General features: G+C 37.4%; 1 protein-coding gene across 15 annotated transcripts in view; it reads left to right on the forward strand.

The window, feature by feature from the left end:
• SOX5 (SRY-box transcription factor 5) overlaps nucleotides 1-24,992 on the forward strand; it is a 938,132-nt gene that overhangs the window by 123,987 nt on the left and 789,153 nt on the right. For 14 of the 15 annotated variants that reach the window (XM_073222260.1, XM_073222259.1, XM_073222256.1 and 11 more), the window contains one exon: nucleotides 8,220-8,301. The exons of the other annotated variant lie outside the window; for it this stretch is intronic. The gene's annotated coding sequence lies outside the window, so the exon portion shown is untranslated. The remainder of the gene's footprint in view (nucleotides 1-8,219; nucleotides 8,302-24,992) is intronic. 15 annotated transcript variants of the gene reach the window in all.

The raw sequence follows: 24,992 nt of genomic DNA on the forward strand, positions 1-24,992 counted from the left end.
CAGCCCAAGGATCTTTTCTCTCTCTTTCCTTGGAAGACTTTAATTATTGTCTTTCTCTTCAGTTAATTTGTTTGGCATTTCGTCTGCTGCCTTTTGAGACTTCTTCTAGTCTGTGTCTTTGAGCTACTATTATCATGTTCTATTATTGATTGTGACCTTGAAAATAGAAACCCTTGATATGTTAATGAGTCCCATGAAAATTGTTTCTTTTCAGGAGTCATTTTGGAGAGAGAAGTTTAAATAATCTCTCATACAGAATTTAAAAGTAGCTCATTTATTAAGCATTTGTTGTATGGCCAGGATAGTAACAAGAGCTTTATGGACATTATATCATTTCTTCCTCACATACACATACACAAACCCCATGTAGTAGGTAACAAAAACGCATCTCACAGTAGTTGAAACAAGAAAGGGAATATAGTGTCCCCTAATAGAAAATAACCTTTAAACTCACAGGATATCTCCAGGCATCCATCTTCTACTCTGTTGTCCTTTTAGCTTTTGTTTCCTCTTAGTTGACTTTTTTAAGGTTGAATGATCTTCAGTAACCTCAGTTGTAGAAAGATAGAGGGGGAAGGAAGGTGGAGGGAGAGAGTCCATTCCAGCAATTGTTGGGGTGAGCAGAATCCCCACATTGCTTCCCAGAACTGATCAGTGATTACTGAGGCCTGAGCAGTCATCCTACCATGTAGGGTGTGGACCAGACAGGGTGTGGACCAGCCCTACCTGAACCATGAGGTCTGAGAAGGGGCAGCATGATTTTTCAATGAGATGCTGAGTGGACAGTTACTCTGATAAGTGTCATTTCTAATTTACAGATAAAACCTGGGTTTAAGACCTGCGCTAGAGATTAAGTAACTTGCCCAAGATCACCCAGGTAGGAAGACTGAACCCAGCATAAACCACAGAGTTTATGCTAGTAATCCCTTGTCTATATTGTAGTATTTTTATTAAACAGTGTTTGAGCATCAGTGCTCAAAATAAAAAAATAGCCCCCACTCTATGCAACTTATTTTATGTGTCTTTAGGAGCATCCTGTTCAGATATTCAGCCTCTACTTCCTCATGTAATCTCAACATATTTCCATTATCTGAAATTATGATGTGCTGGTTGAATGACTGGATTTGCTTCCTTGAGGCTGTGTTTCAGTCACCATATTTCCTTGCTCAGATCTTTGCATTTGAATCTTTTCACAGATCTCTGTGGCTGTGCAAGGGGCTCTTTGTGGCCCCAAGGACACCACATATGACAAATTTCTAACGTCAGTGGGGAGACACTTGCAAGGGAAAAGTGGGCTGGCCACTGACATCTCCCTCCATTGCCTACAGAGCTGACCTGGGTATAAGGAGGCGATCCCGGCATATGTTCCACAGGCTGGTCCCGGACAGGTCAGCAGAGAGTCACTTGGCCACCCTCAGGAGAAGAACCCCGGATAGGCTGAGCTGTGGATGCTGGAGCCCTGATTCTCTGAGCTCTGAGATGAACGGGGCAGGTCCTGTTCTCTGTGGCTCCCTCCAAGTCCTAGGTTTTTCCCTGCTCTTTCCGTACTTGAGGAGAGACCACCCGCTGTTTCACCACACCTTTCACCAAGTTTTCCCATGCCTCTCCTTCTGACCCAAGAATTTCAGATGTTTAAGATGAGTTTTCTATAATTGTTTTTTTACCTTATTCTCTATTAGGCGCTCTTTAATTTTTTTATATGTTGACATGCAAATACATGGTTTGTTACAACAATTCCTTTCCTGACATTCTGGAATGCAGTCCTCAGTTCACTTCTTTCTCTGCTAATGTCTTTTCCAACTTTGAAGTAGTTAGATCACAGCTTCCCTATTAAAAAGTTTTAATGACTTTGTTTTCTCAACATCATCTAACAAAGTATGTTACAGATATTGCTCAACAGTATACTTATTTAATTTGACTTAGTACTCAGAGATGGGTTTAACTGTCTCTGACACTAATATTAGGGCCAGGAATTTCATCTTATTTACAGAGGTGACCTGAATACTGGTTTTACTCTGCCCTTTTAGCTTGGGCTAAGACCTGGATGAAATAGAGTTTACCGGCCTAATCCAGATAGGTATGTAGCTTTTAACTGTATTTATCCATTCAGTCTTCACTGTATCAGCTGAGGGGCTAATTTGGAATGCCTTTTTGTTTTTTATTACAGAATTTGGTATATTCTTAGGATTTCTATTTCTAACCAGGACTAATGGCTTTGGGTTGTAAAAAGCATTAAAATATTATACGCTATCTTATCCAAACTGGATGTTAGTTATTTTATAATTTGCATTTGATCCATTATGGTAATGTGGCTGGAAAGGGAAACAAGTGTTCTTATGTCAAATTGTGGCCCATTAACAATGAAAAATTATTCATAGATTATCTTCCTATTACTAGTTCTTGATCTATATTGAAGGTGTTTGGTCTGTTCACCTACTGATTTTTCACTGATAAAGTATAGCTTCATCTTCAGTCCATGAACATCTGCAAAGGGGTGTATCTATTTTACTTTTTGATGTTGAAAACCACAAAGTCTTCTCTAAATTAGCAGGGGGCATTTGCACAGAAAACTAGTGAAAAACCTTATGAGCATTCATCAGCTGTTTTGGTTTTAGCCGCCACTTTGGGGCTTTTACACTTCTTTCCCTTTCTCACCCCACCTCCAGGAGGCAAACAAAGAAATATAATTTGCATCAGCTATAGAAATGCCTCTGAGATCTCTGCTCTAAGTGTGCTGGGGATTTGGAGTAGAAATCCTGAAAAAGAGAAAAAGTCCAGAGTAAAAGCTCTGTTGACAAGGGAGTTTCATAGGCATGTGGTGAGAGCACAACATTGGACGTGTGAATACAGATTTTGCAAGCTTCCTTTCCTCTTGTAAAAAAAAAAAAAAAAAGTCTAGGAGTGGGGTAGTTCTGTCTGGTTAGAGAGGTGGACACGGTGACAGCTGTATAGTTTAATTTTTCTTTCTGATGCAGATACTTGGAATGTTTAGCACCTTCATTCCTTCTTGTCTGCTTCTCATTACATGTGGCACCCCTGGTTGAGAGCAAGGTAGATGGCTCTTTCTGTCCCTAATGCTGCACAGTGCGCTATCACTGGACAAGTGCATTGGGCTGGAATGAAAGGGCATTTGAATTCTCACTTTGGTGCAGAGCATTAGCACATTCACCCTCTCCTGGCATCTGGTCAAGGAACCCAAGTTGGCTTGTGAACTGTGTTTCTCCCTGGAGTAAACATCGTGTGTGTACTTGGCTAGGAGGTCAGCTGTTAAAGGGTGATTTTTCTATTTCAGTAGAATCAGGTATTTGTTCATACTTAGAAAGCATTTAAGTAGAGGCAATTTAGACATTTAATCAAAGCAAAACCTATTCTAAAAAATAGGAAGATCTCATTATAGATTCACAGATCTGTGTATTTGTGTGCTCAAGGATAATAATAATTCTGGGATACGTTTCAGAGCAGAGATGAGTAAAAATAAGAAAAAAATTAATGGATTTGAGCCCAAGTAAATGAAACTCTATTATTTAATTATAGTATCTGACTGTGAATATAAATGGGAGAGCAAGAATTTTTTCTACAGTTTGGATCATAGAGGATTTTATGATTAAATGAGGAGGTCTATCACTTGGAGCTACAAGCTATAGCTTTGATCCTTCATAAAATGAATCGAGGAATATACAGAATAATTTGGGACAGTCCCTTTTACACACATTCAAGTGTCTTTACATCTAAAGTAAATAAAAACTGCATAATGTGGAAAATATGCCAGTGTCCTTCAAATTTGCCACTCTGTGGTATCCTGAATAGATGGAGAAAAACTCATTGATACACAAAGGAAAGGGATATGCTAACTCTTACAATTTCATGTTTGGAATCTCTTCTGAGCTAATGACTACAATAATATCAACGGTTGGGCCATTTAATTGTTATCAGTTGCTACGTTTGGTATGTGGATAAGTTTAAACCCCAATGTTCTGGTTAAATTCCAATGTAGATGAGTGATGACATTCCATCTGCCATATTCTTATTTTGTCTTCCTTAAGGAAGTGAAGAATAACTGAATTCCCAAGCAAATTGTTGAAACACTAGATAAAAATGTAATATTTTTTATTCCTCATTGTGTAGTTCAGTGTCTTTAGACCTTGGTTATAGACTGAACTTAGTCACTGACTCACCTGTGACCTTGTACAGTTTAACTTGATCTCTCTAAAATGTATTTTTCTTTAAATGTGTTTATTTTCTATAAAATGTAATTTTCTCTAAAAGGCAAAAAAAAAAGCCTGGGTGATTATTAAGCCTATTTACAGTTTCAATAGACAATGAGTTGTCAATGGTCCACATTCTTAATAAAGAGGAAAATTTTGTCCAGACTGTAAAACTCTTCAGATTTCTATTCATTTTAATGCATTAGAAAACACATTCTTACAGACATTATATTTAGGGTTGTCTAGCAAAAAGAATATACATAAAATGGTGGAAATCTTGGTGTTTCAAATCAGAGTCAAGTTTTTTTTTTTTGTCCCCATGACTAATCCCAATTCATGTTGTCATTTTTCTTAGTGAAAGTATGAATGCATATTTAGTTCAAGTATGGGAAAACTGGAGTGTTTGTGGGGAAAAGAGGATAGTATCTCACTTAGCTATATTTTTAATGATGTTTAGATTTTTAATTTCCCAATCTCATGCATATTAGCAGGGACATTCAATAGGTCATGATTCATGACACCCTTCACTCAAACTGGTAAAATGACGATGCCATCAGACTATGATAAATTATGTATACATGTTATTCCTAAAGCAGCCACTAAAAAAGCTATACAAAGAGAAACTAAAAAGCACTATAGAGAAATAAAAATTGACTTATAAAAATGTTGAAGGAAGACAGGAAAAAAAAAAACAGAGAAATGAAGAATAGAGAAAAAAAAGAAGAAATAAAATTGTAGACTTCAGACCTAACAGATCAATAACTACATTACATGTAAATGGTCTAAATTCAATTCGAAGACAGATTGTCAGGGTATAATAATAAATAGGTCTCAAATATATGCTGTCTATAAGAAATTCTCTTTAAATATAATGAAAGTAAAAGGATGGATGAAGCTGTGTCATGTAAAAAGAAAGTAGAGCTTTCAGATACAGTAGACTTTGGAGAAATGAAAATTACCAGTGATAGGGATATTGTATAATGATAAAAGAGTTGTTCCAGTGAAAAGATATCACCCTCCTTAATGTGCATACACTAAATTACTGAGCTGTAGAATACATAAAGAAAATGACAGATTTGGAAAAACTAGACAAATTCACAAGTGTAGTTGAAGATTTCGACACCCCTGTGCCATTAATTGATAGAAAAATAGACAGGATATAGAAAAGTCAGTAGTATCAGTAACCAACAGACTCTCATTGACATTCACAAAACACTCCACCCAACAGAAACAGAATATACATTCTTTTCATGTGACCATGGAACATGGACCATGATAGATCATATCCTGGCTCAGGAAACAAATGTCGACAAACTTAAAAGAATTAAAACCATATGCAGTGTGTTCTTTGACCATGCAATCAAATTAAAAATCAATAATAGATAACATGAAAATCTCTGGAAATTCAACAACATATAATAAATGGGTCATAAAGGCAAGAGATATAAAAAATACATTGAATTGGATGAAAATAAAATACAACATCAAAGTTTGCAGGTCAAAGGTAAAGAAGTGGTGAGAGGGATGTTTATACCACTAAATGCATGTATAAGGGATAAGGAAAAAATATCACTTCAAGAACTTAGTAAAAGAAAAGATGAATATACTCAGCAAGCAGAAGGAAGGAAATAATAATGTTAATGACATAAGTCAAAAAAGTAAAAACAGGAAAACAAGAAAATCTAGTTATTTGAAAAGATAACGTTGCTATAAAAAATTACTTTTAGCAAGACAAAAAGGAGAAAAGACAAATTACCAATATGAGGAATGAAAAATGAGAAAGAGTGTATCATGACAGACATCAAATGTGTCATATACAGATATCTATATCACATGGACACCCTGCAGCCATGAAAAGGGTAATATGGGAGCACTACAAATGACTCTACACATGTACATTTGACAGCTTAACTGAAATGGACCAATTCCTCAAAAAACCAACTACAACTCACCAAAAATTAAAGAGATCATTTGAGTAACTCTATAACTTGTATAAGTAATTTAAAAAGTTCCAAAACAGAAATACCCAGTCCCAGATGGTTTTACTAGAGAATTCTAAAAATTTAAATAAGTAACACCAATTCTATAATCTCTTCCAGAAAACCATTCATTTTATAAAAGTAGTATTTCCCAGATGCAGACATAAATGACCAAGTGGGGTTTATTCCAGGAATGCAAGGCTGCTTCAAGAACTTGAATGTAAAACTTAAAACTGCAAAGTTTTTAATGGAAAACATAGGCTATCTTTAGGATCTAGGTCTAGGAAAGGCATTTTTAGACTTTATACCAAAAGCATGATCCACAGAGAAAAAATAATGAATTGGACTTTATCAAAATTAAAATTTTTTCCTCTGTGACAAACCATGTTAGGAGGAGGAAAAGATAGGCTACAGACTAGAAGAAAATGCTTGCAAACCATATGGATGACAGAGGACTAGTATTTAGAATATAACCTTTCAAAACTCTATAGTAAAAAAAATCAAATCAGGAAACGATCTAAAGACATAAACATTTCATGGGAGAGGACATATTCTGATAGCAAATAGGCATATGAAAAGATGTTTGACATCATTAATCATTAGAGAAAAGCAGAATGACTAAAATAAAAAATAAAGACAACTCCAAATGCTGACAAGGATGTGCAGAAACTGGCTCACTCATGCATTGGTGATGGGAATGTAAAATTGTACCACCATTTTGCAAAACAGCTTGGCAGGCTTTAAAAAACTTCACATACCACACAACCCAGAAATTGCACTCCTAGGCATGTATGCCAGAGAAAGGAAAACTTGTGTTTGCACAAAAACCTGTACACAAATGTTTTTAACAGATTTATTAATCATAACCCCAAACTAGAAACTCAGTGTCTTTCAATGGGTGAATGGTTAAATGGTGTATACAGTAGAATACTACTCAGCAATAAAAATGAATGAATTATTGATATACACAGCAACCTGGGTGAATCTCCAGAGAATTATATTGTTTATGATTTATATAATATTCTTTATATAATATTTATATAATATTCTTTATATAATATATATATATAATATTCTTAAATGAAAAATTTATACAAAATTGTATATAGATTAGTGGTTTCCAGGGTTTAAGGAAGAGGTGTATTAGGAGGGACATTAATATGGCTATAAAAAGGCAACCTGAGGGATTCCTATGGTGATGGACACATTTGGTATCTTGACCTCTATCAATGTCAACATCTGTCTTGGTTTTGATATTGTACTATAGCTTTGCAAGATGTTACCATTGTGGGAAACAGGGTAAAGGGTTCGGGAGATCTCTTTATGTTCTTTCTTACAACTGCATGTGAATCTACAGTCATCTCAAATTAAAATACTTAATGAAAAAAATGACCCTTTAATGGCTTCTAGATTAAAATCCAAAGCCTTTTCTTGGTCCTTTCTAACCTCATTCATATCCTACTTCTTGTTTCCTTACACATCATGCTGCAGCTACTGTTCCTGGACATGCTTACCAGCTCTCACCACAGGGCCTTTGTACTTGCTATCCCCTCTGCCTGGAATGCTCCTCCTTCTGGTTTACTCTCTTCTTCCAGGTCTTTGCTTAAATGTCATCTTATTAGAGAGGTTTTTCCTTGAATACTGTCTCTAAAGTAACACTCCTGTCACAGTCTGTCCCTTACATGGATTTGTTTTTCTTCTCTCATTATAAGCAGATTGATGCTTAAAACATTTCAAGTTCCTAGGATAGGAACCTTCAATTTCCTACTATACCTCCTCTTTTCTGTGTTCTTCTGGAATTTGGAGCTTTTGGTTTAAAAAACAAACCAAATAAGCTGATTCACTTTTTCTTTCCTTCTGCTGATGACTCTATCTATGTGGAATTTAAGGGTTCTGTAGTAGTAGGTGTTCTGTATTCTGTCACACTTAGCTTGTCACAATCCACTGGTATTTCCCCAAACAGCTGAGATTCAAGAGTTGATATTTTCATACCACGAATCTGCCTCTGCATGACTTAGCTCTGATTCTCTTCTAGGTTTTTTGATCGGTCTTCAGTGTAAAGACACACTTCAAGAGGATCCTTAGAAGTCTTGGACAGACTTCTCCGCATGTGGCAGGTATGTCTCTAACTCCACACTAAGTGTGCAAGAAATGCCACTTTACTCTTTTATAGGTAAATCTAAATTATATTTTGATCTTCCATTTAACCATGTGGAAGCAAACCAAGGTTGCATCTAAGTTCTAGGTAAGGTTATAAGGTTCCAAACTCTTGAGGGGTGACTCACCTCTTTTTTAGGCTGTCATCTCTCCATTGTACACATCTGCCCTCCCATCCCTGTGTGCTGAGACACACCTCCTCGAGCACTAATGTTCTCCTTCTCTTACCTTCATCCGGGTACCTCCTGGGCACACAGGGGCATGCTATTGCTCCTGAGAAACCAGAAGAAACTCTCGGGTGGCACAAAGCCCTTCCCCTCACATGCCACTCTGAAGCACATAGTACTTGTTTTTTGCCTTTGGGTCATGCTAGTGCAGAGGTCCTTTGAAAGGCTGCTCAGGTCCATCTGACTGCATAGATCGCTCAGCCACTTCTAAGGTCCAGATTCCATCCAAGAAAGAAGATACTTTCCCTTCAAAAAGAAGTATTACTTCCTTTTGTCATAGTACTTCGAACAAGAACAACTTAGGAAATCAATCAAAACATAATTTACTTTTGTTCCTTAAAAAAGGATTTGGGAAAGGTGGGGGTGGGTATTCTCTTGCCTTTATATAAAATATAAGGTCTCAAGTAGGCTCCATACCTAATAGGATTACTTTTAGATTAAAAAAAAAAATCCTCCCAATAGTTTAAATCATTCAGAAATTAGAATGGCTGATCTCAGACCACAATGGTAGCTTGGAAGTTAATTCAACAACAGATAATCTCCCCTCCTCTATCTGGGGCCCATTTTTTGGTTTGGGAGCCAGTGTGTCATTTTCCTTCTCATTTTATCTGTCACCTCCTTACCCACCTGCTAGCTGCTATTGCTAAAACCTAAGGAGTTGGAACATGGGAAAGAAGAGGACGTAAGTGGCTTAGGGATGTTTCTTCCTTGAACTGGTGCTATGTTAAGTTGGCTCTGTGCTTTCTGGGCCTGGCAGATGTTTAAAACTGACACTTACTTGGCCACTTTTGTGGGACTTCAGTGGCTCCCCTGATGGATTCATCTGGCTTCAACTTTCCTGACTTGGGAAGGACTGTTTCTGCAGCCATCCACTCCCCACTCAGCTTCTGGTTTTCACCTTCCACGTGAACGCTCATTTGGTGTAGCAAGCATACTTCCAGGTGGCTGTCGTGAGCTTCAGGCTGGCTCGCATCCGTGGTCCACACCTGCTTCATGAAGTCTCGCGTCTTAGGAGCCGCCATGGACAGGAGTGGGTGTGAGTACTTCTCAGATTCTGGAGCTGCTCCAAGCCTGACCCTCTCGTTCTCCCTATTTCCAAGATGTGAGCCAGCCTGCAGTCTATTGGGTTTCCCAAACTCCAGGAGACACAGCTAATCTGTCTGATTTATTCTTTTGAAGCCTTTTTAAAGTCTTGAGAGAGTAAAAGTATCACCTTCCATCTGTCTTGCTTGAGGGGAGGTGGGACTTGCCGTAGAGCAATAGCTCAGTCCAAAAACCTCTATAGAAAGCTTTTTCTCATCTCTGTTCTTTTGATCATTTACATGATCTTGTTGGGTTTTAGAGCCATTCAGCACTCTCATGATTTTCTTTTAAAATCTGGATTTTGATCTGGCCCTTTACTTTGGAATTTCATTTTTGTTTAATGAAGAAGCCTCAGTTGAATCTTTCAGTCTAACCTCTGGTCATTCTGAACCCCGTAGGAAGATGGGTGGTGTGTGGCAAAGGGTAAAGGTACAGCCACCTTCCTTGGTGCTGGACCCACTAATGTGTCTATATATGCCTTGACTCTCTTGTTTTCCACCCAAGGGATCTAAATATGCTCTAAGCTTAATTAATACATAGGAGGCTTTCTTCTAAGTCTCTTTTCTACATAGGGGGAATCATTCCAGTTTCTCAGAAGGTCTTAGGCTTTTGAACTCAAAAACCAGTAATAGACAACCTCTTCCCCACTCTATAACTCAGAGTATAGCAATTTGGTTGACTGAATGGGGAAAGAAGCAAGATTCAAGGAAAAGAAAACACTTCAATTATTATTCCTCATATGATAGAAAATATTGCCTACCCTCTTTTGGGTATCTCCCATGTGACGTTTAATCTATCCTTTATATTAAGAATTTGACGTTTGAGGAAACCAGCTGTATTAATCTGCCAGGGCTGCCATAACAACATACTGCAAACAGGGAGACTAAAATGACAGAAATTTATTGTCTCACAGTCTGGAGAACAGAAGTCTGAAATAAAGGTGTTGGCAGGTTGGACCTTTCTGAGGGCTGTGAGGGAAGGATCTGTTCAGCTCCCCTTCTTGGCTTCCATATGGTCATCTTCTCACGGTCATACTGGATTAGGGCCCACACTAATGACCTCATCTTCAATAATTACATCTTCAATGACCCTATTTTCTTTTTTTTTATAACTGAAGATAACATAGTAATAGTTTCAGATATACATTTATATATGTATATGTATATGTATTTATATATGTATACGATATGACATTTATATATATCACAAAATGATCATCGTAAGTGTAGTTACCATCTTTCACCATACCAAGTTATTACAATATTATTGACTATATTCCATGCTGTACTTTTCATCCCTTTGACTAATTTATTTTATAACTGGAAGTTTATACCCTCTCACCTATACTGTTCCCTTATTCCCCCTATTCCTCCCCCACCCTCCCTTCTGACGACTATCAGATTGTTCTCCATGTTTCTGGGTCTGTTTCTGGGTTTTTGCCTATGTGTTAATTTTTTATTTGATTTTTGAATTCCACATATAAGTGAAATCATATATTTGTCTTTTTCTGTCTTATTCACTTAGCATAATACCCCTAGATCCTTCCATATTGTGGCAAATGGTAGGATTTGTTTTCTTCTTATGGCTGAATAATATTCCACTGTGTCCATGTACCACATCTTCTTTATCCATTCATCTATTGATGGACAACTAGGTTGCTTCCATATCTTGGCCACTGTAAATAATGCTGCGATGAACATAAAGGTGCATATATCTTTTCAAATTATTGTTTTGAAAATAATTTTTGGGTATTTGGTAAATACCCAAAAGTGGATTCATTGGGTTGTGCGGTATTTCTATTTTTAATTGTTGGAGGACCCTCCATACTGTTTTCTACAGTGGCTGTATAAGTCCACATTCCCATCAGCAGTGCTCACAGGTTCTCTCTTCTCCACACCCTCGCCAACAACTTTGTTATTTCTTGTGCAATGATACTTTCTTCAAATGTCACATTCTGAGATACTGGGAGTTAGGTATTCAACATATGAATTTGGGGGAAGGGGCATATTTAACTCACAGTGCTCAGATTCAAAGAGACTCAGTAACTTCAGTGTCACACAGACCTTGAAATGCCAGGGCAGGGATTCTCCATCGTGACTGTGTGATTCTACAACTTGTGTTCCTTCTGCTGTGCTGCACTTCCTCTCAGGCGACTCTTGCATACCAGCTTGTACAGAGAGGACAATGCTCTTTCCTTTCAACAACGAAACCAGGCTGGCTGAGGCATGGCTTCACCCAGGAAAGGAGCTCATACTTAGACACAAAGTATGACATCACATGAACTCAGAATAACATGCCTTATACAAAGAAGAAACAAGAATGTGGAGAGGCCCAATGTAATATCATCATACCGTAGGCTAGAAAATTAATTTATACCTGAAGTAAAGGTATAGATTATGGCAGGATTCAAATGTCTCTGAAACTACTAAAATGGTATCAACTCCACTTTGGTGATGTTACTCCTGTGGCCCATGGCGTGCATTTTCAGTGCCCCTGACCTGTAGTCATATCTAAATATGCCATGTGGATATAATCTCCATATAGAGCATATACAAACAATGTGTAATGAAACAACATGTTTAAATCATACAAAAGAAAAGGGTAAAATGTTTGCTATAAAGTTCCTGCTGGCATTTACTGGATAATGATAGTGATAGCTTTACTAAAAAAGATTAAAATATGTTCTTTAATGAGGATTATACTTGGGGGATTTATCAGATAATTGTGGATATTTTCCATTTAAAAACAATTCTTCAGCACATCCTAGGTGGGGGATAAGAACTGTAGTAGTGATTCGGAAACATGGCTTCATGCATATGAATATAATTTGAGTCTTAGAGTATTCATCAGTTTTATTCCAGATGGCAAAAAAATTTATTATTCCTTTCAGTTAGTGCTTGCAATATATACCTACAGAAGTAAGTCCATTATAAGATATTTCTTGCCAAAACTCTAATAGATGCTCACTTAGCGAGAAATATGCGTACTGAGAAATATTTAAGAAAAATACACTTAATGAAGCTGTACTAATGATATTTAGTTAGCTAATTATGTATAGGTATCTAAACATGATTTCAAGTAAAGTAGACTGTTGGCCGTGTAAATAAGCCTGGCACAGATGTGCAGAGTTTTAAGAGCATTAGATAGCACATCTAATGAAAATTAGAGTAAACCTCAAAGAAACATTTTATTGTAGATTAGATTTCCCGTTATAAAACAAATACAGTCACGTAAGAAAAATATTTTAAAATAAAGGGTAAAAAATTGCCAACAATACCAGTAACTGAAAGCAACAAAAGTAACCTTCTGATAAACTTGCCTCCTTCCTTTTGCATTCGTTGTTTTTAGCGGAGGATTATTGAGCATTTGCTAAATGGAGGCACTTGGGAAATAGGATGGTGAGGACAAGGTTTCTGCCCTGAAGGATATTTTAATTTATCAGGGGAAACACAGGGTGCATGAGTCCTTCCAGGAGGCGGTAAGTGTGGTACTGAAAGAGAGTGAGCCAAAGAGCTTGCGATCAGGTTGGGAAGCCTTTACCAGGTCAGCTGGGAGGGAAACATGAGTAGAAATTGGTTAGCCAGAAAAGAGAAGAAAATCTATTTGGTCAGGTCAGAGGAAAGAGCATCCATTAAGGTATGGGATGACTGAAGCAACATACACGAAACTGTAAACAGTGCCACCCGTCTGAAGCCACAGAATGAGGTTGAGGAAGGAGGTGGAGGTGATGCCATGGAAGATTTGTGCCAGTTATCCTATTGGCAAGAAAGGTTTTCAAGTGCAGAAGGAATATGTTTAGAATTTCATTGAAAGAAAATGAATCTTCATCAGTATGATTGGATGGATGGCTTAGAAATTACAAACCCTAGGAACTAAGAGTTTGATAAGGAGCCGGATATACCACAAAGCTGAAATACAGCTTAAGTAGAAAAATGCTTGGCTTGCATGGGCCTCTAACAATATTTTAGTAGGGACCCTACAGATATGTTCTCAGGGTGATGTTTTTATAAAATCTGTTGAAAGTATGAATTTTTAACTTCAATTAGCTATGAGTACTTTCTCTTTCTGTATGATCACCCTTCATTATGCTCCTCTCCACGTTGGGTGGCCTTGGTGACAAAAATTTTGTATTCACAATTTTTCTTTAAAAGGGTCCCCTAATTGTATATGCTTAGGCCTCACTTTACAGATACAGCCCCCAAATGATATTTTTAGTAATCCAGAAGAGAAATGGCAGTTTCTTAAACCTAGATATTGGTTGTAGAAATGAAGAAAAGATGTGGAACACTAAAGGGGAATTATTGGCTCTTGGTGAGAGGGGGAGGATGGTGCCAAGATTTCTCATTTCTGAAGCTTGGTGAGTGATAGGGCTGTTAACAGGGATAAAAATGGTAGGGGCTGACCGTTGTTGTAAATAATAGTTCATTGAATATCTTTATGTATGTGTTTGTTTTATTTTTTTGGAATTACAAAAGTGGATTTCTGTTTTAAAGTGTGTGAGTATTTTAATGGCTTTTGTTATCTATTACCAAATTTCCCTTTCCGGATAGATTGTGTCATTTAATATGGCTACAGTTAATGTATAAATGGGTTTTCTTTTCTACACTCCCACTAACATTGGGCATGACAATTTAGATTTTTTCAAACTATATTATAGGGTAAAATCAATACATCCTTTAAATTTTAATATGGAGTGAGATAAATACCCTCCATTATTGTGAGCGCTCCATAGGAATCTATTTTCAGGGGGTAATTATTGTGGTCTTTTCCTGGTAGTGATTTAGGGAGCATTAGGGGGCAGTCGTAGATCTTTTATTTTTAGATTCCACATAAAAGTGAAATCATATGATATTTGTCTTGTTCTGTCTTATTCACTTAGCATAATACTCCTAGATACATCCATATTGTTGCAAGTGACAAGATTTCATTCTTTTCATGTCTGAGTAATATTCCATTGTACATACATACCACATCTTCTTTATCCATTCATCTATTGGTGGACAACTGAGTTGCTTCCATATCTTGACTACTGTAAATAATGCTTCAGTGAACATAAAGGTGCAGATAGCTTTTCAAATTAGTGTTTTGTTTTCTTTGGTAAATACCCAAAAGTGGAATTACTGGATTGTATGATATTTCTATTTTTAATTGTTTGAGGAAACTGCATACTGTTTTCCATAGTGGCTGCACAAATTTATGTTCCCACTAAAATGTAATGTAAGTAGTTACATTATACACTCTAAATGCATAAATATGTATATATATTCAAAAAGTTAGAAATAGATGAGGCTAAAACAATTTTGTAGATCAGATTGTTTCAGGCCAGGTGTTTGCAAAGGTCTTTCTAATAAGGACAAGATAGTAAATAAATTTTAGACTTCATAATGTAGGAGGTGAAACTGAGGATATTATGTAAGTACTTTAAGAGAGAAAAAAATTTCTACAAAATTTTTATTGACATTGTACAAAATATAATAATTAACAACTTTTTATACTGGAAGTCTAATAATGAGAAAAACTGAATTCTTTTTGGGGAGGAAAGTTCAAATTTATGTTCTTTATCATCAAGTTAATTGTAAATGTCCAATCATTTAACCATTCCTACTTCACAGGCAGTGAGTTAGATTTGGACCTCAGGCCATACTGGGCCAACCCAATTTAGACAATGTCATTTATAAGTTCTTTTTCCATTAGGCTTTGTTAAAATATTTTGTTTGATAATGATTCAGCTGTGTTGCATACTTTATTTGAACCTATGGCAAATCTACCAACCACTCACCAAAATGCACGTGTGTGTGTTTTGTGTGAGGTGTGGGTGGTTTTATTCTGTATTTGCAATGGAATTGGTATATTTGGAGTAGCAATACTATTTCCATGAAGCATTTTGTGTATTTAGATTAAGAGATCAGAGAAGTGAAACAAGAAACTAGATTTCTCAGGTCCAAATTTGGTCTGTTGGTATATAGGTACTAGAATGACTTTGAATGTTCCCTGTTGTTGACTATAATTGGTTCTGTTCTTTAACATCTATTTCTGCTAACTTTTGGGGGTTTGTACTTTGGATTCAGCTTTGCTGTTGCTCAGCAACTTTCCAGAAAGGTTTAATTCTTTTTCCACCGTCTCTCATAAACTTGATGTCTTGAAATATTTTTTATAATTCATATTTTATTTGCTAATGGTTTGTGTGTCAAGGCCACCCAGTTCCTATGATTTTAAGATGGAAAAGAATGAGGAAGGAAAAAAAAGAAAATGAAAAGATATGAAAATTTAACAAGCTAATAAGCAGGTCATTTTACCCACTTCAGAACTGGACTGTCTTTCTTGAAAGTTTCAACTGGAATTTGATTCTTAAACCTAAGACTAATTTTTCCTTTAAACTCTTAATGAATAGTTTGAGAAGTCTGTTGAAACATGGGTAAGTTTAGCTACTTTCATGAGTATGCTGAATTATAGATTGGATTTCTTAGGAACTGACAATTGGATTGAAAGTTTACATTTACCTTTTTAGTCAACATGGGTATAAAGAATTGGTATCTTCCTAATGCATAATCAAAGATAATTCAAATGAATAAACTCAATATGAAAACCTTATTTTAAAATATATGGAAAACTTTTCTTAAATGATCTAATACAGAATATTTTGATTTAATATTTAAGCTATGTGCATTTTTTAGAGATAATATATTATTAGATTGCAATATGTTTGTTTCTGAGAGTGAGCACAAGGGAAGACTCCACCAAAATTAAATTTCAGAATTATTTCCTTCTTTTATTTATTTCTGTAGGTTCTTTGGAAAACATGACTACAAGAGCATATTTCCACGGTCTTCCTGCCAGTAGCTAACTCAGCAAGCTCTTGTTTTTTAGCTGATAAAATATGTAACAATTTTTAAAAATTCATTCAATTGCAAATTTTGTTTATGCTTTAGATATAAAAGGTCTGTTTTTTTTTTTTTTTAGAAAATTGATCCTAACAGTTTTATAATTCCAAGAACAAAGTTTGCTCCAAACGCTATTCTGCTTTTCACTGAATTCTCCAATTATTCTTGTTAAATATCAACTGGGTTCACTGTCTTAAAATAAAGTTCCTTTAATAGGGGATACCTTGATTTGAAATAAAGTGGGATATAATTATGTTGTTTGCAAACACTTCCATTCATAGGGAAGCTATTGATGACGGTCCACTTTACCAATTCACTAGAGCACTGTGCCCCACAGAGGAGAAGCCAGGGGCTGCATTGTCCTAGGGACACATCCCATGGACGCACATCCTACTGTACATGCAGGTTGAGGGAAGAAACTAGGTTTGGAACATGCAGAGCTAGAAGAATGCATGTAGAAAACTTTTCTTGTAATTAGATGTGTAATGTTATAAACAGAGGATATGGTTTCTATGAATGTCCAGTCACAATAGAAGTTATTTCCTGTCAGGAATTTAATGACTAATGTACTTTATACTAATATTAATGCATCATATGATTTTTCTCTTTTGATGGATATTACATAAATAGAATTTCTCAAATATCTGTGGTTTTAGGGCAGAAAGTGTGTGCAGTTGCATGTTTTCTGAATCCCAATTATGAATAGTAAAAAACAAATTTTGACTAAACATACAAGATAAAAGAATGGATTATCTTTCTATTTTCTCTATAGAAAATGGTATTTACAAAGAGGCAATCAAAGACTATGTAGCCAACAACTATAGTGGAAAAAGCATTAGTTGTGGTCGGGGAGCTAATTAATAAGAATATTTTTTTCCAATTTTGTGAAGTTTGCAATAATTCTCAGCATTTTAAAGCAGTAATTTGTTGGGATTTTTTACTGTAAATAAACACTTCATGTTCAGTTTTTAAAAATCATAATCTCTTTCTAAACTTACATAAGCTTTCAGCCCCCATAAAACCTGGATCACAGAATAAATACATATTCAATATTTACATACTGTAAAGGTTAAGGGTCACTTTTAGCCTAGCATAGAGCCTAGTGTATATTTGTAACCTATTATGTGTTTGATGTTGAATGTATCTCCATAATAACAATTAGTTACTTCTGTTCATTAATGACTGACACTTTATAGGACATTAAGTAATCTGTAAGTTGTAGCTAAAAAGAATTTCTACCATCTCAGTATATGCCCTAAAAACACAGATATTTGAGAAATTTTATTTGTATAATATCCATCAATAAAGAAAAAAATACATGATGCATTCATAATAGTATAAACTGCATCAGTCATTTCTTGAGGTGATGAAATCATTCAGTCTACAAAGCATTTTCTTATGGGTGAAAAACTGTTAAAAGTCTTCCATTTAACCAGGGATTTGACATATGGAAATATTTACTTTATTATTTCCCTTAACCACCTTTTCTAGTTTAACTTGTCAAAAAAAAAAAAGAAGAAGGAAGAAGGAAGGAGAGAAGTGGGGGAAAAAGAACATTCTGAAAGCTAGAAGACTTGGTCACTTGGATTATAATGTCCTGGTAAGAGAATCTCTGAACAGGCACCTCAGATACTGAGAAGTGGCCAGGACACAATTAGTCAGTGGCACTTTCAGGAATGGCACTCTTAGTCAACATATTCTTAAGACTATCTAAGCATAAGTCCTTCCCAGTAAATTTCAAACAAAAATGTTTGTCACAAGTTGATGGTTGTGGGATGATGGTGTCTACCTGTGTTTTAAACAACTCCTTGTCACAGGTGGTACTTGCAGTGTTTTAAGGAATTGAGACCGACACCGTCCTTTGGTAAACACATTTTATGTATTAACATTTTTAGCTGTCCCCCCAGAAGCTCTGTCTGAAGCCTCTCTGTGCTCCGCTGTACCTGGGGATTTAGATTACACTCTGCGTATGTACAGACAGCCCCTTTGTAAAGCATGTATTGTGGGCACACAAATGGACATGAGTTCACAAAGACGTTCCCAGGCGTGACTGTTTCTACGTCGCTAGGTATGTTGACAGAGGCCCTACAGTGCGTTGGCTGGCAGAAGCCTGAGTGTGGGCGCGGGGGCGAGGTGGGGCTGCTCTTGTGCTGGCACCAACAGGGTTAACCAGCCTTGCCAGCATGAACAATGGAAACCGGGCAGCTCTAAATGAAATGAGCTGAATATTTCATTCGGCCACTCAGCTGCCTGCTCCAATTGCCTCCTTTACTAAAATAAGAGCTTAATCTAAAGTGACAACAACATCAGTTTCTGTGTGCTCCAGTCACACTGAACATGACTTCCTTAACATAAACACTATTTACATGGACCGTCTAGATGTAGCGGGGAATCAGGAGCGTGCCCAGCTAAGACACAGGGTACGATGAAGGACGAGAAGCAGGCAGCTGAGAATTAACATCAGCAAATGAAAGCCTGACCCTCAGAGGGCATGTCCCTGATACGTTTTCAAATGAGAGAGCATTGCACCAGTAACCTTAGCTTTTGTAAAGACTATGCCATTTAAAATAAAATAGCACCTTTTCAGTTTAGACACTTAACCAAATGCATTATGTCTGACCCATTTTCCAACTTCCGTGACACAAGAGGATGTATCCCTAGCTGCAACCAATAACCTCCCTCCCCTAACTCCTTCTCATAGCAGCCTACAACCTCTTCCAGATAAAGAGGGCATTTCCTTCTGAGGGCGGGCCAGGCAGAGACATCAGGGGAGCGGGAGAGATGATGTGACCCTTGAACTGAAGGCTTTGCTGGTCGTGCTGCTAGTCCTCAGGAAATCCCTGTCTTAGGTGGGTTTTGCTTGAGAGTTCTTGAAGGCTGAAAGTGGGAGTGTGACAAGCCACCAGCCTGTCAGGGTCCACAGAGGACACAAGTTACTTATTTCCAGGACCCCAGGAGAGAGAATGAGAGAGATAGCAATCCTGAATCTGAATTATTACTGGTTCACTTCCACAAGGAGAATGCTAGAACATTAATTATTTTCATCATGCTAGCTACCCTCTGGAAATTTTAAGGGTCACCAAGTGTAGAAATATTTAATGTAATCCTATTAGAATTATTGACAGTTAATGAAATTCAGTGTTTTTTTTTTCCCACCAGCTTCCTAAATAAGGAGAGTAAGGCACAGAGAACTTTCTCATACATCCGAAGTCACACAGCAAATCAGGGGGCAATAGGGAATTTTTTCTTTTTACTTACTATTTCTACCTCTTACAAGTCACCGTTAATGCCCTCATTTCTAAAATGGCTCTTCTCTCAGGATTTCCCTTGGTTGAACCTTGTAGAAAGCTGATACTAGACACTGATTTGTGGCCTCTAGGCTGCTTCGAAGGCTTCTCTGCTTTTTGTTCTTTTTTAAGTACAGTTCTGTTATCTTCTCTCTTCCTCCAGGGTCTGTGCCTGAGTGAGTGGCCTTGCAGCGGCACCCCTGTGGTGGTTTATTTTAGATAAAGCACTTAATCACTGAAAAAGAAAGGGACTGATCATTTAAAACAAGTTTCTTTTTCAGGAAAGGTATAATGAGTGACAGGAAGAAAAATGGGAGAATCATCAGTATCTCGCTGACGTTGGTAGATATTCATTAACCAACAGGCATTTATGGAGAATCTGTGAGATCATTGAGCATTATTGTAGGGGAGAGAAAATTATCTCTGGCCTCCTGAAGGCCACCATCTTGTGAAAAGGTTTGTCATAATTTAAAAAAAAAGAGTTTAGATTTCTGCAGAAAGCCAATACAAATCTCATGATTGTGTAAAAATAAGCATACCATTATTGTTTTTTGAAATAATGCCCTTCTACCATATATTTGCTTTCACTTTTAACTTAAGGGAAATGTGAACAAGAGGACATCTTTCAGGTACTATTCTAGATGTGCCCCCGAAAGAATGACATGTTTTCTCACAGCCTGTTGGCTTTAATAAGATCCATACCAAACACTCATGAGCAGAGGAAACAACCACACCTACCCTGTAGACTTCTTCAGATGACAAGAACCTTGACAACTGTCACCAGCAGTAGCCAGCTCTTCAGCTTGGTCTGGACAGTCAACAAATGTCAGCCAGGAATGGCAGCCCCAGTAGGAGTGGGGTCCCCGCCGCCGCTGCACACCAGTGATTGAGGTCAGTAGAATTGGCTGAAGGCAAATGGGAAGCTGATGGCTGCCCGGCTCGTCTCTGTCCTGTCGCTTGCCTTCTCTCAGCTACCATAACGTTCTTGAGGACCTTCTCTTTTTCTTTCTCATGTGCGGCAGGCCTGTGTTCCCTCGGGATGCCTCTGCTCTTCGGTGCCTCGTAGTATGAAGGGCATGATTACCCAGAGGAGAGTGCAGGGGTTCTCCTGTAAGTGAAGGATCTCAGGGCTCTCAGGAGAAGATGACTGAAATAGACTCAAGCAGTCTGTTTCTTCCTTCTTCCATTTTCTTTCAGTTACCTTTCCCCTGATTAATTAGTAGTGGTTAGGGTCTCCATTCTGAAATACCATTGTGTATTGTGGCAGGTTTTTGTTCTCCCAGTGCGGGATACTTACCAAGAGTATTTCACCATCTTTATCTTCATGTAGGTGCATATAAACCATTCCTTGTAAAATCAATCATAAAAACTCCTTTGCCATTTTCATTTTAAACTTTTAGGGACGGATGTATTCTATCTGGTGTGTTATGTAGGTTGTATTGGGTCTAATCTTTTCTCTCCTCTTTGAAGATTAAGGACAACATCCCTCTCATGTAGAATAGAAGAGAGTATTGTATCATAATTTTTTAAAGAATAGAAGACTTTTACCGTTGTTTAATATAATTTCCATACTGAATCCGAGTTTTTATGAAAAGGACTGTGCTTGAAAGCGTTATCCAGATATAAGATTATGTATCTTACATATAAGTTTCTGCTTAACCACTTAATGTTTTGTTGCACGTTTTACACAGTTAATTATCAGCCCAAGAATGAACTTTTTTCACTTATCATTCAAACATCTAGTTATTGGGGGAGGGACGGTGGCAAGCGGTGGTTTCAGGGCAGGTGACCCTCAGGCTGTGTATCCTCGAAGGCCTTGCAGAGCCTCTCCTATAATACTGGGCTGTCATTCTCTTATCTCCAACCCTGACTGGCCTATAATTGTGTCCCATCGGCAAGACCACAACCCAAAAAGTCAGTGTTGTGACTCTGCAGCAGCTGCTGCTGCAGAATGTAAATGCCGCGTGTATATTGATGAGCTTGCTAATTTGTTTAGGAGGCAGAGTGTAGAATGGGGACCAGTTATTTGTCTGCTCGCTGTCATCATCCATCAGTCCCAGGCTGCCCCAGGCAGTGGTTTTGCTTTTCGCCAGCTTCCAGTTTTGCTTTATTTTTCCTTAGCTTAAATCTACTTTATTCATTTATTATAATTGGGAGCGTGGTGGTGAAGATAGGGAAAAAAAATACACATGGTCCACACTTGAGATGGAAGGCTCTCATGTGCTGTAGTTCTCTGATACCTGCAGATTCAGACTGGACCTGTTGGTCTGTTGACTGATGTAGTCAGTGAATGAAGACCGTGTTCTCGCCAGGGGGACCTCGGGCACGGTATGAGCGGAAGACTTGCCAAAGCTGCCCTTAGTCCTAGATGTTTGCGCCGGTTCTATCAAGATGAGAATTTGTATTGTTAAATTGGTTCCTTAAGGCTTCTCATTCAATTCATTAAAAACATGTTTTTTGAGTGATCACTGTGTGTTGGTTAATAGTAGAGATCCTGGAAATATATTGGTGATCAAGACAGGAAAAGCACCTGCTCTGAAAGTGCTTAGATTCTAGGGGGTGAAGATAGAAATAAGCCATTAAACTTCAAGATAGTGACGAACCAAATGAAGGAAATAGAGTCAAGTTAGGAGTCCAGAGGAGGTGCTGTTGTAGATGAAGAGGCCAGGGAGAGTTCTCTGAGACAACACCTGAGGCCCGAGTGATGACGAATCGTGAGAAGGTCTTTGGGGAACCTTTAGGGAGAGAAGTGGCAAAGGTGAAAACTCAGAAGAGACCCTGAGCTTGTCACGTCCCAGGAACAGCAAGAAAGCCGCGTAGTCAAAGCAGGGGAGTGGGTGGCGGGCATGGGAGGGAGCATTAGGGCGGTGGCACTGAAGAGGACACTGGGGTCAGGCCGCTTGGATTGTATCCTAGGGGTGCTGGGAAGCTGGTTGTGAGGGACTGACTTGGTCAAAAGTACATTTTTAAAACCTACTCTGGCTACTGTGTGGGGAGTAGACGGTAGGGGGACAAAAGTGGGAGCAGAGATACCTGGTGGGGGGCCATGGAGTAGTTCAGTGAGTGGCACTTCTGATATGTACTAGGGTGGGAATAGTGGATTTTCTGAGAAGCAATCAAATGATATATATTTCATATATGAGAAGAGCTCTAGCTGATCGTTTGAGTGGAAGAGTGTGGAAAAGGGAACAGTCAGTGGTGGTATTTAGATGTTTTACTTTCAAGTACTGAATGGCCAGTGTGCCCACAATTTACTCATTCATACTAGGGAAGGATCCAAGGGGGTGGTGGTGAGGTGGTTACTAATTAGAAGTTGTTTTTGAAGACCCATTGTGGGTAAAATTTGAAATAGTGTATAGAAGAAAAGTGTCAGAAGACTCAAGATGAAAAAATATTACCCTGAATTTTATATGGGAGAAAAATTTTACTTTTTAAATGGTATGTTTTATGGATGTTAACAAAAATCTAGATTGTGTTATTATGTAGATCATTTTTTAGAAGGGAAACAGTGTTTATAAGAAGCCAGATCTAATCATGCAAAATTAACTTACTTCTTTTTAATAGAGTTATCTTGTTTAGCAGATATCATCAGTTATGAAATGTAGTTTTATAATAGATCAAGAAATTCTGAAAAATTAGGAAGGAAATTGGTTTGTTGGCAGTATGGTAATGTGGATTAAATGCTGAAGAACCTTATGTACAAAGATAAGTATATGGTTATCAACCTAAAGAGAAGTCCACAGTCAGGTGCCATCCATTCAGTTCATTGACTTATTCTCATTATTTTTATTAAGAGCTTGATGAAGAAGGGAACTAACTCTTTGATTACCTTTTTGGGCAGGGACACACGTGGCACATTCGATCTCATTGGTGCTCAGGAAGTCAGTGATAGGTTCAATGTTGGCCAAAACTTAATGAGATTAAATTTAATAGCATAAAAGTAATTCTACATGTAATTTTTAAATCAGTCATTCAGTTACAGATAGGGGGTATCTCAATTGGTAGTCCATTATCAAGATATACTGATTGATTTTATGTTCACTGTAAGCCAACAGTAAGACATAGCTGCTCAAACAAGAGGTAGTTTCACTATAGAAGAAATACAGTGTCCATAACCAAAGAGCTAATCACCTGGTGAAACTGGTTGATTCACATATATCACCAATGTGTAAAATAATTTGAAAGACATTGACAATTTAATGTCTAAAGTTGGTGAATTGGATGGGGAGGGAATAATCCAACAACTAATAGTTTCCTATAAAGAGGAGTTGTTTAGCTTGAAAAAGAGAAACTTGTGATGGATGTCAAAAGAATCTTCAAAAATATGAAAAAGGATTGGCCTGTTAGTTCATCAGGGTGCAGCAGGAAATAGAAGATGGCCTTAAATGATTTGAGAGGAGTTTAATAAAGGGAGTAGTTATAAGCATGTAAAGAGCATTTTAAGAAAAGCCAAGAAAACAATAAGATGCCATTTCACACTCACTAAGATAGCTGCAATAAGAAAGATAGTAATAAGTGTTGGTGAAGATACGGAGAAATTAGAATTCTCACACCCTTTGGATAGGTTTGTAAAATGGATGGCTGTTTGGAAGAGTTTGACAGTTCCTCAAAAGGTTAAACCTCATGAGTTACCTTATGAGCCAGCAATTCGATTTCTAGGTTCATTCAAGAGAAATGAAAACATATGTCCACACAAAACATTTGTCCACACAAAAACTCTTACACAGTGTTCATAGCAGAATTATTCATAATAGCCAAAAAGTAGAAACAACCCGAATATCCATCAACTGATGGATGGATAAATAAGATGTGGTATATTCATACAATGGAGTATTACTTGGTAATTAAAAAGAGTGAGGGATTGATACATGATTCAACATGGATGAATCTTGAAAATATTATGCTAAGTGAGAGAAACTAGTCATAAGAAAGCACATATTGTATGATTCTATGTATATGAAATGTCCAGATAGCCATATCTATAAAAAAAAAAGAAAAGAAAAAGTAGATAATTGTGCCTGCCTTATGGGCCTGAGGTATGGGGAAGAAAGGGGGAATTACTGCTAGTATGCATGAGGTTTCTTTTTAGAGTGACAAAAATGTTCCCAAATGGATTGTGGTGGTGGTTGTGCAACTTTATAAATACATTAAATGCAATTGAATTGTATTTTTA

The sequence above is a fragment of the Manis javanica genome, chromosome 15 (genome assembly GCF_040802235.1).
Source record: "Manis javanica isolate MJ-LG chromosome 15, MJ_LKY, whole genome shotgun sequence".
Lineage (NCBI taxonomy): Eukaryota > Metazoa > Chordata > Mammalia > Pholidota > Manidae > Manis > Manis javanica.